Source organism: Rhamphochromis longiceps, linkage group LG13, assembly GCF_057381845.1.
Source record: "Rhamphochromis longiceps isolate RC_006_pf linkage group LG13, R_longiceps_female_GT1.1, whole genome shotgun sequence".
Taxonomy (NCBI): Eukaryota; Metazoa; Chordata; class Actinopteri; order Cichliformes; family Cichlidae; genus Rhamphochromis; species Rhamphochromis longiceps.
The window spans coordinates 3853772-3861439 of NC_140569.1; the positions used below are offsets into that span (position 1 = coordinate 3853772).

The window sequence follows — 7668 nt, forward strand, 5'->3', positions numbered from 1 at the left end:
AGTTTAGATTTCTTTGTAATGTGTTACACCCAACACTGGTGGTGGGCAGCCCTTGTGTAGCAAAGGTGTGCGTTTTCTTGAATAACCCTTACTTTCCAGACATTTTGTGTCATTTTCTGGGTCTTTGATTTCTGGCTTGGTTGTTTTATTCTCCTTCAGTCCATCTCTGTCTCGTCTCTGTGTTCTGTCATCAGTGTCCCCGGGTTTCCCTGCAATCTCCTTAGTCATGTCCCCGAGTCTGTCTGGTGTCTCTGTGTTCTGTCTCCGTGAATACGTTTGTGGTCGCGACACGTGTCTCCCCTCCTGTTCCCATGTTTATCTCTTTGTCTTTTGCCGCTTTGTCTTCCCGGTCTGTCATGTCTCCATGTCTGTTTATCCCCAGTCCCAGTGTCAAGTTCACATGTCTTATTCTGTGTGTGTGTGTGTGTGTGTGTGTGTGTTGACAGACTCCTGTCTTGTGGGAGTGATGTTCAGTTTTGCTTCCCCCGTCTCATTAGTTATGATTTAGTTCAGCTGTGTTCCCATGTGTCTCCATCTCCCTTAATCACTCTCCTGTGTATAAATTGTCTGTGTCTTCCTCTGTTCGTTGTCGCGCTCTCCCTCGTGGTGTGTGTAGTCTCTGCCTGCCCAGCTTAGGTCAGGTGTGTGTTAACATGACATAAAGCATCAGCATCGTTGATATAATTACCTCCCACACAGTCTGCACTTTTTCTCCAATTCAATTTATTGACAGTGTGTGTCCATCTTTACATAGCCACTTTGACTGTTAGTGATTTTCCCCATGCTGGACTCAAATTGTCTTGTTAATGTTGTAATCCAAGCAGAAACCTCTGAGGCTGATAAAAGCGCCTCAAACAGTTTCTCTGATGGTCGTTTGAGAGTTTCTCTAAAACAGACCAAATCTCCACAGACTTGTGTTAAAATTTACAGCAGAAAAGTAAAGATTCACACTTTTAGTGTGTAGTTAGTCATTTAGATGCAGATGGACAGCCGAGTCTTGTCCCGTGGAGGTGGCTCTTCTATGTTGTGCCATGCGTTGGTCTGTTTGGCTGTCTCCAATGTAGAGGTCTGGGCATTCCTCACTGCACTGTGCAGCATACACTACATTGTTAAGTTTGTGTTTAGGAGTTTTTTCTTTGGGATGAACCAGTTTTTGTCTGAGTGTGTTTCTGACCAATAATAAAACTCATTGCACTAAAAGCCATTCCAGGAAGCTTGTGCTTGAGATTATTTTTATATTACTTTCCTCTGATTAGCTTACCATAAACGTATTCAGTTTATGGATGCAGCTTTGATACAGGGCTAACAAGCCTTAGTTGTAAACTTAGCACTTAGAAATAATTAGGTTAGGAAGCTGCGGCGAGCTGAAAGTCAAAAGAATATTCAGTGTCATAAAGTGGCTCTCTTTTGTGTCCAAAGTCGACAATTAAATGACCCCCTGTGAGCAAGCACTTTGGCGACAGTGGGAAGGAAAAACTCCCTTTTAACAGGAAGAGACTTCTGGCAGAACCAGACTCAGGGAAGGACGGCCAATTGCCACGACCAGTTGGGGTGAGAGAGGGAAGATGGGAAAAAATAATACACCCCTCGGGTAGGCTCGCTCCAAAACCAATGCTGGCTACATCCATCTGTTTACACTTTAATTCGTTAATAAAAATGTGTCAACGTAAATGAAATGCAGTCGAGGACGATCAAAATAATGTCAAGCCATGAACTGGTAATTTTGTAATTTCATGTTTCAAATATACCCGTTTGCTGTTACCATAGTAACCACAGTCAGCTTAGCAAATGTCCCAGGAGGGAAAATAAATAAATAAGTAACCTGTAAACTGACAAATAAAAATGGCTAACCTGTGTAAGGTCAACACCTATTGAGGAAGGCAGACAATTTTTAATGGATTTGAAAGAGGAGTTCACACACACGCTGAAACATTTCCCGCGGCTGACTGCTCCTGCAGATTTAGAGGACTGATAGTTTATCAATAAACCAATTTAGTGTGTCCTGGGGCCCGTTCTTCGTACGTCGCTCACTACATCCAAGATCAAATGACACATCCAAGACCAAATCATCGCGCTAACCGTGAGCTCGCTAATCCGGTTCTCCGAACACACCTGCTGTTGACGATTAGTACAGCTGGATGAAGTAATGTGAGATCACTGGGTGTCGTAAAAGGGGCTACGCATCGATAGTAGAAACATTGATCGGCAACCCTCTGATTGGTCGGCGAAAATGTCGAAGGAGCGCGCTCGGTATTTTTCGGCAGCAGAGCAAGAACTCTTGATTGAGGGATTTCAGGAGTTTCAGAGTTTAATCAGAACGCAAGGGAACACTGCAAAGGCTGCAAAAGCAAGGAGAGAGGGCTGGCAGAAAGTTGCTGACAAATTAAACTCATAAGTAATTTAATAATAACAATAATAATGGACTGGATTGATATAGCGCTTTTCAAGGCACCCAAAGCGCTTTACAATGCCACTATTCAATCACTCTCACATTCACACACTGGTGGAGGCAGCTACAGTTGTAGCCACAGCTGCCCTGGGGCAGACTGACAGAAGCCAGGCTGCCATATCGCGCCATCGGCCCCTCTGGCCAACACCAGTAGGCGGTAGGGTAAATTTATTGTATTACACTATATTATCCAATATTATATTACATTATATTATGTTATATTATATCCCCTTACACATTAGAGCCACAACAGGACCCACTAGAACATGGGAACAAGTAAAAGTGGAATATAAGAATATTCTACAGAATGGTAATATTTATCACTTATATTGCTTTTCGTCTCTAGGAAAGAGACCCTGAAATAATCTGTTTGTTTGTTCATAACAGCAACCAAGAAAAGGGCAGAGCAAAAAAAAGACAGGTGGTGGTCCTGCACCCCCTCGTCAACAAGTTGGTTAAGTAAATAATACCCTCACGGGAATATCGATATCTCTCAATGAGCACACTGTCGCGCTGAGCTAAAGGATCCTGTCTGTCCCGCAATATACGCTGAATTCTGAAAACTCTCCTTATCAATCTTGCACCTTCCGCAATGGGCTGCTCGCGTATACGGACAGGACATGGCTGCGACAGGCTTCCCAAATCCACCTTCGCTTTTATAGCCGTGGTCTCTCATCTTGATTACACAAAGTAATTTGCAATTACTACTGTGAAATATGAATTACATCTGTAATAATCACATACATGTAATAGAATGTTAATAGTACATTTCCCTTTTTTAGGAAATGACCTGTATGTATCTGTGTGAAATCAATAAAAGGATCAAGTGCTGCATTATCTTTAGTTACATTGATAATATTTATTTATGGTGAAACAGTGGTGGAATATCGCTGTTGCTTTCGTATAAATGAAGCGGACATACCTGCGTGGCCGCGATCTAATCCTGTTTACATAAAGTAAACCTGCTCCCGAGCAGGTTTACGCTTACGGCTCTGTTGCTATGACAGCAAGTCCCGGATGAGCTTCGGGGAACCGAACGATCCAAGATCACGCGAAATCGTCAACAATCTAATCCAGCTAACTTACTTAGCGAGGTACGAAGAACAGGCCCCTGGTTGTGTGTCAGCTCTCCGGGATTATAAATATGTTAATAATAGTTCTCCATCGCATGTTCAGATGTACTGATTCTGTCACGGCGACGGATGGCCGGTACTGAATAGGACTCAGGTGCAGAAACCCAGAGCGGAGACAGTAGATGATTTAACAGTTTATTACGGTTAAGTGCAAGGGGGAAAAAAAGGGAAACGTGGCAAAGACAGAAAATGACGAGACGTGGAGCCTTGGTGTGGCGTGCCCAGGGGAACGTGGCTAGGGCGAGGGAACGAGGCCTGAGAAGTGGAACGGAGCTGAGTGGGGAACAGTCACACTGAGGGGAGAGGATATAGGAGTTAGGCAGTTAGTGAAGGCAGCTCAGAAGTGGCCAGTATAAGAGCAGCAATTCTTACTTGCAGTTAGGGACCTGGAGTGTTTGAGAGGGGGATGATGAAGATCCAGGGGAGGCTGAGTGGCGTGGAAAGGCTGACCTGAGATCCGGGGCTCCAGATGGAGTGTGATGGCAGGAGGGCAGGCAGGTGAGGCACAGAGGGATTTCCAAAATGATCACTAGGTATCCCGAGTCCGGAGGTGGAGTGAGCCAGGGTGGGTACAGCAACTGTAGTACAAAAGAGTCTTTGTTAGTAAGATAAATCACAGCGAGAATTTGAAACACAAGACCTGTTACCAACATGGGTTGATGACGAACTGGCAGTGAGTGAACATCGATGTGTGGTTTAAATCCCTCTGGCTTGATAGCCTGCAATAGGCTCCAGGTGTGCAGGAGCTGGAGTTGGCCCTGCCCAGGGGCGGATCCCAGGTCAGTTCAGGAGCCTAATGGAAACTCCAGCCACCCACCGTAGACCATGACAGATTCAAATCAAAAGACTCGGGCAGACAGCCACACATATTTTATCAATAAACCATTTTACTCCGGACGGCTTGTCAGTACCCAAAGACTGCAGAGGTGGAATAATGATGCTAATGCACTCACTCCGGTGACCCGTCGGCCGCAGCCAAAACCCAGATCTGCATGCTGGAAGGGATACAACTGTGTGGGCCTTCATTCAGGGCTGACTTATACTCAGCTCCTGCCTCCAGTCAGAGTGTGTAAATAATGCACGGCTGTAAATGTTGTAGCTGAAGCGATCGCTCCCTCTGTACAAAAATAACAAATACACAGCAGAGAGGTCTCTCATGAAAACTGCATGCAGGCATTCAAGGAAGTGTCTTCAGGTAGAATGTCTCCTATATTATTGTGACAAAGGTAGCAGTGACACATCGCTGCGTGTGATTGATATCCAATTTGTATTGTGTTTCTGAGGGGGTGGGCTATCAAAGGTGTATGACCACTTGAGTGACAGCTGATAACAGTCCACTGAGAGGAAACAGACCAGCAACATTGTTTTTGAAAAATATCAAAAATAATTGGATCCTTATTGTGATTGTCAAGGACCTCTCCTGTCATCTCATCAGACACGCAGCAAATTAGAGAACATGAGAGAGAGAGCGCGGCGCGTTCAGTGATAGCAGATTTTCCCACGACTCATTTCAGAGGGTCAGAGAGAGAACGGAGCGATTTGGAGGACACGTCTCCAGTTTTGTTTCTCTCTGTCCAAACTTCAAAAACATGTATTTTGGCATTAAAGCCAGTTTAGCTGTTAAAGCTTCTGTTAAAGGGGGTGGGGGGTTGTATGAGGTCAAGTCAAGGTCAAGTTTACTTATATAGCACATTACCAACAGTGCTGCATAAAGTCCTTAGCAATGTGAACTAAAATAAATAAAATGCACAACAGTGATGCAGTAAAATATAGAAAAATAAATAAAATAAGTCAATAAAAAACACTAAAATGACAAATAAGGCTGTTGAAACCAAAAGTTTTGGTCAATGTGTGTTAAAAGCCAGACCATAACAATTTAAAATGTTCCAGCATTGGTGCAGATCTAAGAGTCTAGGACCTGCCACAGAGAAGGCTCTGTGGTCACGAGATTTAAGTTTAGACCGTGGAATAGTTAAGGTTAGTTTTGACCTGGACCTCAGCTGGAAGGTGTGGCTTTACCTTGGCTAGCTCTCTCAGGTGAAACAGCTGGATTGGACTTCTGCACTCACCGGCTTACACAGCTTAAAGGAACGTCTTTTTTCCATTTGGCTGACAATCGGAAGATAAGAGCCCAGAGCACTGTCAGTGCGTTTATTAAAGAAGTTGCCAAAACAGTGAAATGAAAGTACCAAAAAGTTGATTCTGTTCTTCTGGACGTACAGTTTTCAGTGGGAGAAACGTTTTGTCACTCATCCAAATGACTGCTTCAGTCTCAGCTGACCTTGTAAACAGTACATTTGCATAATGACTGAAACTTTTGACCAAAGACCATGTACACATCCTGGACTGGGAGGAACGCTGGTTTGAGCGCGGAGTCAAGGAGGCCATTTATGTGAAAAGGGAAAGACCATCTCTGAATGAAGGAGGGGGCCTAAGGATCATCTGTCACCATCTTACAATGCTGTGATTGCAGCCATTCCCCAAATCTCTGTAAGAGAGAGCAGTGGGCTTTGATCAGTGGTTGTTGATCAGTGGTCATGACAACTTGCATATTAATGATCAAGGAACTGACCTCCCAGCCCATTGTTCCTTCAGTGGGCTGGTTTCAGTCATTGTGCAAATGTCCTGTTTATAAGTCAGCTGAGACTGAAGAAGTCACCTGGATGAGTGACGAAACATTAGGATCTACTTACCTGAATGATTGAGCATGCATCAGGACAGTGAAAGGAAAATTTGTACTGTGAGAAAATAGAATATAGTATGAATGTGGGGCATCAGTATTGTGAGGAGAGATCATGCTCAAAGTGATTAAGCTGTAAGGGCCAGGGACATACTGCAAGTAGGACGGACGCCAATAACAATTATGACCACAGTTACTAATGTGTCTGACAAAATGAAATGTTAGCCTTTGCCATGTTTGATCCCCTAAATGGAAAATCTGTGTTTCTCAGGCTGTATCGGGGCCTTACCTTGAAGGTTAAATGTTGTGTAACTACGTGCTCATCCTGAGCTGTTCTGTACGAAAGCTTTGTCTGGGACACCGTCTGATCCAAGCAGTTAGTGTAAGAAATAACATAGTTTTCACGAGCGCCCTGCACCCAGCTCATTCAGACAACGGTCACCTCAAGCTGCTTTGAACTGCAGATCATTGAGCACAGAGCACTTTTGACTCCCAGGGATTCCCTGCGCAAGCAACGAACTCGTTACTGGAAACTTTGCACACTGAGTGCATGTTTTTTTCTCTAGTCCTGACTCGCCATTGTCATTAAACAAATGAGAGAATTTACAGCCAAAGTTCATTATAACCTACATGATTCACCAAGAACTTCCAGGATACAGTATAAGACCTCCTCATTTCACATCACCTCCTGTTCATCTGCAGCTCTCCCAAACCTCTGCTATGATGTTTCCCTCAGTTTTTACATTTTCTTTTCATTAATCAAATGTATTGATAATGGGGAAAAAGTGCAATATTAGAAATATACATTTATAATAATTTGCAACAAACGTATTTATAAAGTAAACATCCACCATCATAAGTATTAAAATACAGAAATGAGGAAAAGAATAACAGCTGGTCCCCTTTAAAACTAAAGGGCTGTTTGTAAGTGTCTGCTTGTATTGGCTAAACATAACCCAGAGGGAATGGACACATCATTTACTGCTTGTTGCTTAGAAGAAAATAGCTCCTACCAAGACGATGTAGTGTAGTCAGAGCTTATTAGGCCACTGACATGATTTCTCTTGCGGCGTTTCTTCACTCCAGTACATTTCAAATGAAACAGTGACTCTTTTATAAAGTTGTGGCACTCTGCGTTTACTGGGCGGCCATCGCTGCAGGAACAACAGCCTCTGTCGACTTTCTTCTGTGGACAGAACGTAATTGGGAAATATTGCTTTTTTAAGCAGTATGATGGGGACTTACACACCTGAAGCGTTCCTCAAGCTGCACTCATGTTGTTATGCAGTCATTTCTTCTGACTCTGTCCTGTCTGAAGATGAGAGCTATTTGCAGGAGTTGGAATTTGGGGGTAATCTGGTCCAGATGGAAGATTTGCCTGCTTGTCTCCAGCCTTTAATACATCC

At 43.7% G+C, this 7668-nt stretch overlaps 1 long non-coding RNA gene across 1 annotated transcript; it reads right to left on the reverse strand.

Moving 5' to 3' along the window:
• Positions 1-3565: 3565 nt before the first annotated feature.
• On the reverse strand, positions 3566-7417 carry LOC146655208 (uncharacterized). The gene is made up of 3 exons (XR_014914324.1): positions 4234-7417; positions 3955-4160; positions 3566-3875 (listed from the first exon to the last, which is right to left on the reverse strand). It is a non-coding gene; the product is annotated as an uncharacterized LOC146655208 (long non-coding RNA).
• Between the last annotated feature and the right edge of the window lie 251 nt (positions 7418-7668).